Genomic DNA, 12842 nt, shown 5'->3' with positions numbered 1-12842 from the left:
CCCAGAGGAGGAGTGTTTCTCCAAAAGCTTCTGTATGTCAGGGTACCATATTGTTTAGCTCTCTCAAGCAATGTTTACAGGAGTAGGTCTCTTTCGCACTGCACTTCGCAGCATATCTGTCTGAGGGAATGCGTTAGCATTTTGATGCTTTATAAAACTCGTAAAATGGTCAGCGGCCATCTTGTGTATCGCCTGCGTCTGCTATCCAACAACCTGTGTACTGCTGCCAGAGCATGTGGCAGCAAGGTCCAACTGTTTATAATTTAATTTCCTGCGTGTAACCAGCTTAGCTTGCATGCCCTGCGAAAGAAGACCTCCCCTTTCTGATCAACAATTCAAATCACTTTATTTTTTAACGCCTGCCACACTAATGTGACGTGATTTCTTGGTGCAATGTCCCTTTTACATGAGCGCTGCATGCAAGAAATTTGGTATCATTGGGGATTTTCACGACCTTGAGGGGCGGCCTCAAGTAATATATTTTGGCAGCGCTACAGAAGACACTTCCAGCAGGCAGAGGAGATCATGCATATTTTAAAATTTCACGATCAGCTCATGCTTGTTTGTAGATGGTGGCAAATTTGTGTGAGCCGGGCTTTCGTTTGGCGAGGTTTTAAAAGAAATAAGCGAGAGGCAAGAAAGAGGTCGCTGTCGGTCAATTGAAAGAGGCCGGCGTGAAATCAGAAGGATAGGCGATCGACGCACGCTATGACGAATAACTAAAGTCAGTGACATCGAATCTGAAGAATCTTGTAAATATAAATTTTGAATTACAAGACAATGAACGTATCTTTTGGGAATTTATTACCACAGATAAGAACAGCGCAACGATTCTCGGTGATTGCTTATTATCTGCTTTGGAAGCAATCTATAAATATTTTCTGATTACAGGCTTTTGAGTTTAAACTAACAAATGTGCGCCAATTTGTTTTTCTGCGTGCTCGTGAATTTTAGTAACAACAGGCTACTTAAATGTGAATATAGGATTCTAATCGCTTTAGAGGGAGCAAGCGAAAAAAAGAGGTTGCTTCCTCTCAGCACTGTTTTGCAATCAGTGGACGGAAGGCATGGAGTATAAGTGCGTTATCAAACAATTATATCCGCTCAATTTTATTAGATCCTTCAATTTATTAGAAGTTCCAGCGTGTTCCTTCCGCCACCGGCGGAAATTATGCGTGATCCTTCCCTCGAGCAGTGCGAGGCCGTGTTGGCCAGCTCAGACCCGGTCGTCCAGACCAGGGCCGTGGAGTGGGCCACCCAGGTCGCCGTCAGCCATGGGTTGATGACCATCTAACACGGAATCGTCCACACATGCTCTCTGACGAAAATAAAGTTTTTACATCCATCCATTGTGAACACTGAGCGCTTTTCATATTTACTCTTAGTCCTCCACTGATGCCAGCGCCACATCAGACAAAGAAGAAAACGAACTTGCCACGGACGTGGTAATCGCCAATGGAAAATTCCTTGTTCATGCCACTACACCTTGGCCGATTCCCCCACGTGAGTGGGTGCCATGTCTTAAGAGGAAGAAGAAGAAGACACCGCGGGTAACGCAGATTGCCATAAACAAAAGCTAACATCTAATCGACACAGCTTGTGGACGGAGGAGAGGGCCTCAATGCTACACGAAGGACCAACGCACCCACAGGTAATCGAGAGCAGGAAACACTAAGGCAGCATCCTCTTTGTGAGTGAAAAAATTCAGGGGGCACTTTGACTGTCTAAAGTGCGTAGAGGCGAAAGCGTTTTCCGCACCACTTTGACTGCCTCTGTGGCACTGGTGGCGTCACTTATAATTGAGTACTAATTACTAAGTGACGACAAATCTCTAATTAATGGTTAATTACTGATTAATGCCTGAATACTAATTAACTGCCAATTAATGACGCTTAAGCTTCGCCTTTAGGAGTGGAACGCGGCGGTGGTGGTGGTGGTGGTGAAAACTTTTAATTACTGAAATAGAGTTTGGGAGCCACAGACTGGCCCCGCTACATGGTCGGCGTCCCTAGTCCGGGACACCGCATGACAATGCCCCGTCTCTCGCCCGTTTCACCAGAGCCCTTTGGGACTCAAGCGAGGAGCAGTTGAGGAGGGCAGTCTCCCATGCCTCTCTGGAAGGTGTAGGGGATGGGGGGAGGTGGGGATTTTGAGTACATGCCCACACCATGTGGAAGATATCACAGGTCTCCCCACAGTGCTGGCATCGCCCATCCGTGTTAGGGTCGTAATGCTTTAAATTTGCAGGACAGAGTAGAGTACCTGTCTGCAGGCGCCTTAAAGTTCGCTCCTCCGTCTTACTCAGCCCCTTTGCAGGGGCCGGGAAAAGGCGGTGGATGTCGCTATAATGCGTTATAATTTCCCTGAATCGCAGCAGCGGCTGGTTAGTCTCCGAGCCAGAAGAGCTGGGATGAGGAGCCCGGTGCGTAAGCGCTCGGGCAGCCGCGTCAGCGGCCTCATTACCTCGTAAGCCCTGGTGGCCAGGAGCCCCAATGATTCTTTTTTCGGCGCGATGCCTTGCCCTTTCAACGCAACGCTTTTTGAGGAAAGGAAATGGCGCAGTAATTCTCTGTCATCTCGGTGGACACCTTAACAGCACTGTAGAGGAAGGGAGGAAGTGGGAGTGAAAGAAGACAAAGAGGGCCCGTAATGAAGAAAATGAAAATTGTATTTGAGGAGAGGAAATTACGCAGTAACTGTCTCACATATCTCGGTGGACAGCCGTCAAAATTCAGGGGGGCACTTTTTTGACCTAGAGTGTGGTCACTGATGTGTGGTTAAGATGTTAAGCTTCGCTTCTAAGAGTGGAACGCGACAGCGTCTTGCAACGCTGCCAGGGAGTCCATAGAACGCCATCGCCCATTCGGTTCTACGCCTCGCTCGTCGGCAAATTGGTTTTTGAGGACAGGAAATGTATCTCTCTCATATCTCGGTGGACACCTAAATTTCGCCGGAAGGGAAAGGAGGATGATGGGAGTGAGCGAGCACACCGTATTCACTAGACGCGCTTTTGTTCATTCCAAACCATGGAGCTGGCATGGCGGAGCAATAAAGAAAAAAAAGAGCTGGCATGGCGGAGTGGATAGCATGCTCGTCTCGCACGCCGAAGACCGGGGTTCGATTCCGAGCTTGACCAATTTCCTACTCGGTTTTATTTATTTATATGGCCTGACTAGAAAAGCTAATTAGGCTAATTGGGTAATTAAGCAATTAACTAAGCTTAGTCCCAGTTACTATACGATTCCTTCAATTGGTTGCATGGTTACTAGTCAAAGTACAATTAACCCCGTTTGAAATTCGCGCACTCTGAAGTCACGACCGTTTCGACCAATTGAAAAGCGTGACATTTCTGTCTACAACTGCTGCTTACAACGATGAGACATTAAAGACTTTCGCCTTAAAATTTTACGATGCATGAAGCTTGCAGACGTGATGGCGTAGTTTGCAATTCGACGTTATTTTGAAGGCATATTGCTCGTACTTCGAGCGTCGGGGATATTTGTAGACTATGTCGATTAAAATGATAGGAAAGGAGAGCTACAGTTTCGGGCCGTGACATCAATGGGCTTCGCCATCCATGGATGGTAATTATGGTTTATGGTTTATGGGGTTTAACGTCCCAAAGCGACTAAGGCTATGAGAGACGCCGTAGTGGGGGGCTCCGGAAATTTCGACCACCTGGGGTTTTTAAAGCGTCGGCTTAAGGTAAGCTGCGGCTACACTTACGCTGAAATGAAAATCGAATTGTTTCTTCAAATTTATAGACTACTAGGCAATTATTTATGCAAGGAATTGCCAATCTTGGATCAAACGTAATCAGAACTGTAATACAAGTAGAATCAGGATACAATCGTGAGTCGAATAGACGAATGCTGTCACATTTCTGCCGCATTAACCCATTCATCACTCCTAAATCTTTCAAACATTATCTATAGGGGAATTTTGGGGTGTCAGGGTAACCAGTCAGGCAACAAAGGATGAAACAGCTTACCAAAAAAAAAACAAACTGTTGAATGGGTGGCTGTCTGTCTTCAAAACAAAGTTTTGCAGGTCAAAGGGTCATGCACCCTTGGCAGTCGTCGAGGTCGAGATCACGATTTTGGTTTGATTTATGAGAGTTTAATATCCCAAAGTGACTCAGGCTCTGAAGGACAGCGCCGTGAAGGTCTTCAGAAATTTCGACCACCTGTGGTTTATTAACCTGCACTGACATCGCATAGCAAACATAGCTGCCAGATCTGAATTGATGGATTGGCGACTTTCCGCATAGCATGCGCGAACATTGACGGCTATCATTGATGTTGTATAGCATTTTCCTTCCACAGCTACCGGCCGTCGCCTGTAGTGGGCACTTTGCCGGTAAATCGCTTCACACCGCACGGAGCAATATGTAAATACATGTCGGGCCGGCAATGGCTAAAAACTATTGTGATACATTCCAGCGGCTAAAAAGACAGGGACGAAGGTAGACGAGACAGGACGAACGCCGGTACTAGAAAGTATGTCATTAAGCGTAGAAAGTTGGGCTAGTTGGTTGGTAGTACTATTGTGATACATTGTATCACAATACATTGTGATACATTGTATCACAATACATTGTGATACATTGTATCACAATGTATCACAATAGTACCACCAACCAACTAGCCCAACTTTCTACGCTTAATGACATACTTTCTAGTACCGGCGTTCGTCCTGTCTCGTCTACCTTTGTCCTTGTCTTTTTAGCCGCTGGAATGTATCACAATAGTACTACCAACCAACTAGCCCAACTTTCTACGCTTAATGGCTAAAAAATCGTTTGCTGTAATAAGCAGCATATATAGCGTCCAAAGTAAGGCTATAGTAAGGCTGGCAGTGGCGGTAAGGCTGCTTTGGACTGCCTGTACGAAGTTTTGGCTGGCAGACAGAGCTCTGGGTATTCTCCATGTCATTGTGCAAAATGTTTGAACCACTCAAAAGCGATGGGATTGTTGGAGCACTCCTGGCGTCAGCTATGAGACCTAATGAATCCTGATTTGGATTTACCAAAGCAATTATCGCCACACTCGATCGCTCACTCACTCACTCAGCCAAACCCACCCACCCACCCACCCACACACACACACACACACACACAAACACACACACACACACACACACACACACACACACACACACACACACACACACACACACACACACACACACACACACACACACACACACACACACACACACACACACACACACACACACACACACACACACACACACACACACACACACACACACACACACACACACACACACACACACACACACACACACACACACACACACACACACACACACACACACACACACACACACACACACATTTTTAAGGCGATAGCCTTTAATGTCTCATCGTTGTAAGCAGCAGTTGTCGACAGAAATGTCACGCTTTTCAACTGGTCGAAACGGTCGTGACGTCACAGTACGCGAATTTCAAACGGGGTTAATTGTACTTTGGCTAGTAACCATGCAACCAATTGAAGGAATCGTATAGTAAGTGGGACTGAGCTTAGTTAATTGCTTAATTACCCAATTAGCATAATTAGCTTTTCTAGTCAGGCCATATAAATAAATAAAACCGAGTAGGAAATTGGTCAAGCTCAGAATCGAACCGCGGTCTTCGGCGTGCGAGACGAGCATGCTTTCCACTCCGCCATGCCAGCTCAATATTTTGCAATGAACAAAGGCGCGTCTAGTGAATACGGTGTGTTCGCTCACTCCCATCCTCCTCCTTTCCCTTCCGGCGAAATTTAGGTGTCCACCGAGATATGAGAGACAGATACATTTCCTTTCCTCAAAAACCAATTTACCGACGAGCGAGGCGTAGAACCGAATGGGCGATGGCGTTCTATGGACTCCCTGACAGCGTTGCAAGACGCTGTCACGTTCCACTCTTAGAAGCGAAGCCTAACATCAGTGACCACACTTTAGGTCAAAAAAGTGCCCCCTTGAATTTTGACGGCTGTCCACCGAGATATGTGAGACAGTTACTGCGTAATTTCCTTTCCTCAAATACAATTTTCATTTTCTTCATTACGGGCCCTCTTTGACTTCTTTCACTCCCACTTCCTCCCTTTCTCTACGGTGCGGTTCGGGTGTCCACCAATATGACAGAGAATTACTGCGCCATTTCCTTTCCTCAAAAAGCGTTGCGTTGAAAGGGCAAGGCATCGCGCCGAAAAAAGAATCATTGGGGCTCCTGGCCACCAGTGCTTACTAGGTAATGAGGCCGCTGACGCGGCTGCCCGAGCGCTTACTCATCGGGCTCCTCATCCCAGCTCTTCTGGCTCGGAGACTAACCAGTCACTGCTGCGATTCATGGAAATTATAACGTATTATAGCGACATCCACCGCCTTTTCCCGGCCCCTGCAAAGGGGCTGAGTAAAACGGAGGAGCGAACTTTAAGGCGCCTGCAGACAGGTACTCTCCTCTGTCCTGCAATCTTAAAGCATTACGACCCTAACATGGACGGGCGATGCCCGCACTGTGGGGAGACCTGCGATATCTTCCACATGGTGTGGGCATGTACTCAAAATCCCCACCTCCTCCCTTCCGCTACCCCTTCCAGAGAGGCATGGGAGACTGCCCTCCTCAACTGCTCCTCGCTTGAGTCCCAAAGGGCTCTGGTGAAACGGGAGAGAGACGGGGCATCGTCATGCGGTGTCCCGGACTAGGGACGCCGACCATGTAGCGGGGCCACTCTGTGGCTCCCAAACTCTATTTCAGTAGTAATTAAGTTTTCACCACCACCACCACCACCGCCACGTTCCACTCCTAAAGGCGAAGCTTAAGCGTCATTAATTGGCAGTTAATTAGTATTCAGGCATTAATCAGTAATTAACCATTAATTAGAGATTTGTCATCACTTAGTAATTAGTAATCAATTATAAGTGACGCCACCAGTACCACTGAGGCAGTCAAAGTGGTGCGGAAAACGCTTTCGCCTCTACGCACTTTAGACAGTCAAAGTGCCCCCTGAATTTTTGTTCAAAGCCAGAGCTCAGCTTTTCGGCGAGATCGTCCAAAGCACTGCTGCCGCCAATACCATCAATTTAATTCGCGCTGTATTACCATGTACCTAAGAGTGAATGTTCCCCTGTGACTACCAGTACTGAGTCCATGCTCAATGTCGGATCTTGTGCAGAAGCACGGTTAGCATAAATGCTGCTTTTCTTCATACGACGAAAATTATTCGTCAGGGTGAGCGGCCCGCGGTGCTCGAAGAGTGTCCAAACGAGTTAAAGGCTAAAGCAAGCGATTCCGGCATCTCCGCAGACGCAAACCAAAATGCGAAGCCAGGCGATGACCGCCAGTTCAGCGGTCTCAAAAGAAACGAATGAAGAAAAGCGTCGTTTCCGGGTCAGGTCAACCATCACCACAATCCTTCTTGTCACGTTCTCCTCCCTGATCATCTGTGTCTTCATGGGCCTCCTGGTGTGGTCTCTAAGAAAGGTAAGTGCATACTCCGTCGCTCTCTGTTCAAGTCAGTTTATCGTGCGCCTTGAACGCGAGAAAAAGGCAGTGTTGAATGGATTTTGCCACCGGATGGGCAAAGGACACAGAGGATATCTTGATACAGCGTATTTCTTTAGTTAAAATTAATTTTTGGGCTTTCTCTGATCACGTTGATGCTTTTTCGGAAATAAAAGGTGTATTGATTGTTAAAAGGTCAGATGTACGAATTGTGCAGTTACTTTATTCAAACTTATGAAGTCGCGGGTAAGAAGGGCTCCATTTTCACCGCTTAGAACCAAATCGCATTGTCGTTTAGCCTCATGTACCCATAGAACACACTATATTGACGTTCGTCAGTTAGGTTACGAAAATGACCAGACATGGCGACACCGATATAACTTTTTTTTGCACGTTTTCTAGCGACAGCGTCAAGAAGCTCGTGTCGCAGAAGATATGGCGTAGCTGACCGTGAGCAAAAATCCGCGGAAAACCCCCGAAAAGCAACCTAAAAGGCAGGTGTGCCACTCAGGTCATGTGACCTTCCCCCGTGATCACATCCTGCCCACTGGATAGTGAGCAAACTACGAGTACATACCGCGGCAGGTGGCAGTGCAGTTATTGGCAGGTCGGTCCGGGACAGCAACCTGGGTCGCACAGGGCACATGGCGGGGAGCACCTTAAATTGCAGGGCAGTGGCGCGTAGCTTAACCTCTGCACCATCGCGCCAGGTGTGGTACGAGAACTCACAAGGATCTATGAAGGTGGAGTAGAGAATGACCAATTCCGCATACATGAAATTGGCCAAGTACGCGAACGCGTAGAAGCCTTAAGGCGAAGCTTGTGTGTCCCCACTTGCTTTTCGCCTCGTGAACACCGGCATTTTTTTCAGTTAAATTGTTAGCCTCTCTCTTTATATAGCGTGGTTATCCATCAACAAGCACCAAATTCAATTTCTCCCTTCGTACTACCACGTAGGAAGGAAACGCGCACAGCGCGGCGGCCACACGCTCAGCTCTTCGAATTCCTTTTGATGGCGCTTTTACGTGGGTGATAAGTAAAGGACCTTACAGTCGCTGTTTTCGACAGGCTTAGAGAAAGCTTGACTCTGAAATATCTTTTAAAGAGATCTGTTGTAGCAATCACGATTGGTTACGCTGGTGGGTGTAGCAAATTAAGTAAGCCGTTGTTTCATGGATTGGGCAATATGGAGGAGAAAAGAGATGAAATATGAGTAACTTATGCGGACGGGAGGGAAAAAAAAATTGTGAAAAAATACTGCAGAATTCCAGAACGACTTTTCTGAAGCACTAGCATCACTTTTGAGCCCTCAGAATGGCGCCAGCGCCTTGCAAATGTTAATTTTAAAAGACACAGTTATTGCCCGACCGCTGAAGACGTAGTGACGGCTTTGTCAACTGTCTCTTGTCTCTGTGATCCTGAGGATTTCATGATGTAGGTCATCACAACATAGACAGAGAAACTGCTATTCGCTCCAGCCATGACATGAGGTGTATACCTCTGCTGGCAGCCACAGCAGCATGCCTCAAGTCCGGCTGCACCTCATCTGCTCCTCGCTTGAGTCCCAAAGGGATCTGGTGAAACGGGCGAGAGACGGGGCCTCGTCATGCGCTGTCCCGGACTAGGGACGAGGACCATGTAGCGGTGCCACTCTGTGGCTCCCAAACTCTATTTCCCCAAACAAAAGTTTTCACCACCACCACCCGGCAGCGGCGGAGGTGGAGGCATGCGGCTGTGGTCGCCAGCCGAGGTATATCCCTGATGTAATGGGTGGAGCGATTAGGAGCGCCCCTGTGTATGTTGTCATGCCTGACATCAACGAACTGCTCGAGGTCACAGAGAAAAGAGGCAATTGACAAAGCCTGTCTCGCCATGTGCCGAGAAAATACCTTGAGCCCGCCTATGATTCTCTGCTATCGTTGCCAGCGCGGATTTTCGGGGCTTTGGGCAGAGCATTGTTGTGGGGTTCAAAACCCTTCGCATTGGTCAGCGCCAGAAGTCGCGACTCGAGCTTCGTGCCTCAAAAAAGCAGTTGAAGTACACAAGCTAATCCTTACACACTCTGTTAGCTCGAGCAAACAGGTGCGTCATCTGAAGTCAAGAATTCAGGAGTTTACACCCGAGGTATTCTTGGGCAGCGTGTAGCCCAAACTTGCTTTCTATAATTCTTTCTGTCGCACTGGAACATTAGAGAGGGACAAAGCAGGAGCGCTGATTTTAGACATCGATATTTTTTCTTGTATTCAAGGTAACTAAGGTATTTATCTGGTGGCGTGGTGATGTGATGGATCACCAATCACTGATACGCTTTTCTGAGCCTCTCGAACATTGTTTCTTGGTGCCTTTGACAATAACGATATTCTTCGCAACATAGAGCTGCCCACGCGTCTTAAGAAGATTTAAATGTCTTTCTGTGCCCTAGTTTCAAGATACATCGAAGGAGTGAAGAATTCAGGTGATCAAAATTTTCGGAGCCCTCCACTACGACGCCCCAAAACCTGCGTCGTTTTGGGACGTTAATCCCAATAAACAAAGACTTCCTTTTCAGTGAATCTACCATCTGCTCTTTCTATTATAGGTATTCTTAGCCTACGCTTTCCGGCAGGGCTTTTGGGAGGTGGGGTAAAAACGCGACACAGATTTTCAAAATATAACGTTATCTTTCTTTTCTCAAAAATATCCTAATCAAACAATAGAGGATTATTTCCTATTGTCCTATCATTGCACTCAGTGACTATAAAAAGGTTAGCTAATACGGAACCCTCAAAAGTTTCTTGATATTGAAATGTTCAGAATGTCTCATTTTGCACAAACCCGTGGTTCTAAATTAGTCAACGCGCAGGGCTAAATGCGACGGTTTTGCAGCGAATGGTCATTAAGATCGTTTCAAGGACTCCAACCCGAACTTGGTGAGCCTGTTCGCTTAATAACTGCTGTATCCAGACGTACAACGGCACTGTTTAGTCCTGTGGCCCACCTTATACTACATGGATGCAGAAACATGTATTTCATATGGTCTCTCGTTTAATTCGGTTTTAATGTCTTGCTGTATCCGCGTCTTCAGCTTTTTCTGTGCCACAGATGTGTATCTTGCACTTCGCCTCTATCCAATGCAGACACGACGTTGCTCTACTTGCACAGCACTTGGCCGCGCGATTTCCGATGTGGTTGTAGGTCAGACCGAACAGAGGCTGCTCCATCATCCCCACATGTGTTGCATAAGTACCAATACTTGCTGGTTGAAAAGAGTACGGAGCTTATAATAAGAAACATTTTGTACAGTTCCTTCCCTTTGCATTCCTACATTAGTAGGAATCCGCGAAACACCCACGCGAAGCGTGGATGATGTTTGGAGGGAAAATAATTCAATAGAGGGCATGTAGGGTGAGCTTGAGGGCGGATCATGTCACGAACGTACTGGAATTTATAAAACAATTGGTTTCACATCCAGAAAAATTTCCGTAATTTGTAGTCAGGATTCGAACCTACGACCCTTCTCGCGGAAGCCAGGCACGCCACAGTCTAGGCCGCATAAACATGCTGACTTGTCTCATGTGTAGGAAGCGGGAGGATAATGTGTGTACGGTGCTGAATTGGGTTTAAGATCAGTAATGTTTTAATTAGTGCAGTGATCTAGAGACGTGCTAATTAGGGAATTAGTAGTTAGCGTAACATTATGCCCGTGAACTTCAGTTTACCAGATTTTAAAAACAAGAAATGCGGAAACTGGTTTGTGATACTGGTATTAAATGTGTGAATCGGCACAAAGTACATTGAATACGTGCGAACAGAGAAGCCTGAAGCGAGCAATTTACGATGTCAGATCATACATTTAAAAGCGAAGCTTTAGCGTCCCCTTAATTATTTTTTTTTTTGTGTGTGAGGGGGGCTCCTTTAGTCACTCAGTAACGCTTGGCGGCATGATGCTGCTGGATGCGTTCGTGAGTTTCTACAAAGCTGCCTCGCACCTGTAGTGATTGACTCTTTTTTTTCTCACATATCCAGACTATCCTAGAGAGTGAGGAAACATTTGCAGAGTTTCGGAGCTTGCACCAAGGTCATATCTGTCTTTTAGATCCCCAATAACGCCGCGTTGTCGCGCTTTGTCCCACTTGAAGCCTTCCGCTAAAACATAATTCTCATAAGAACGACAGGGTGAGACCATGTTGAACTTTTAGAGCGCAGATCTCTCCGGGCCGCAGTGGTGGCTCAGTGGTTATGATGCTCGGTTCTTGGCCCGAAAGACGCTGGTTCGATCCCGGCCGCGGCGGTGGAATTTCGATGGAGGCGAAATTCTAGAGTTTCGTGTGCTGTGCGATGTCAGTGCACGTTAAAGAACCCAAGGTGGCCAAAATTTCCGGAGCCGTTCGCTACGGCGTCCCTCATCGCCTGGGTTGCTTTTGGGACTTCAAACCCCCATAAACCAAAGCAAACTAGATCACTGTACGACCTTGGCGAGGTGGTGCGCTTGGACGGACGTTTGAGAAGGTTCGAGCCTCCAGAGAACAGAGGGGAAAGGAGACAATAGCTTTAACGCTTGCTGTGGCGCCTCCTTCCTGCCTTATTGTCATCGCCCGCTTGACGAAGTTTGGAATTGGCTTTTTAAGAGCCTCTGAGTGCGTTGCATGTTGTCATGCGGTTCTCTGGTAAGGCTTCATTGAAGAAATTAAGCCCCAAATCCTTACTGGTGCCATCGAATGCTATCAATGACACAAACGGGCTTTCGCTCAATGGTGCAATTAAGGCTTTCCATCTAATAGTATCAGCCAGTTCTTTTAGAATAATGAGCGACAAAACTGCTGGAAATGCTCTGCCGCTGCTGCTAAACGAGCTGCCTGGGCAGAGTATCATCGCCGCCGACAAGAAGACCCTGCCGTTTTAGCCGCCGAAGCAGACGTAGCTTCGCTCAAGTTTCGCGTTAGAGTGTATCGTAAACGTCCTTAAATTTGTGTTTCTGGAGTGAAGACTGAGACTAATTGTAATAAATAAATGCTTAAAATCTAGGCAGCATTTCTAGTTGGCCCGCTCAGTACCAATAAAAGGCCCTACAACAACGTCCGGTTTTTACAGTACTTCCTCGTCCACCGAGGCTCACTTGGGCGTTTTTTCTCCGCTTCATTACACCTCAGGTTTAACACTTAAGCTCAGTTGTAGCACGCACGGGGCTGGATATTTCAGCTATACATTTAGTTAGTTTCATTGTACGTTTAAATGCTTATTGTTACTAAGCCACAAAATGTTGCGTTTTGCTCCATTTCGCATTTTCTCCACTGTCCCCTAATTGCTTATTAATTTATTACATGTTCCCCTAATACCTCCACGACCATTTTTT

This window comes from Amblyomma mixtum, chromosome 1, assembly GCF_055824585.1.
Source record: "Amblyomma mixtum isolate Tamu chromosome 1, ASM5582458v1, whole genome shotgun sequence".
Taxonomy (NCBI): domain Eukaryota; kingdom Metazoa; phylum Arthropoda; class Arachnida; order Ixodida; family Ixodidae; genus Amblyomma; species Amblyomma mixtum.
The sequence above is the reverse complement of the archived record's forward strand: the minus strand, read 5'-3'. Positions refer to the sequence as shown.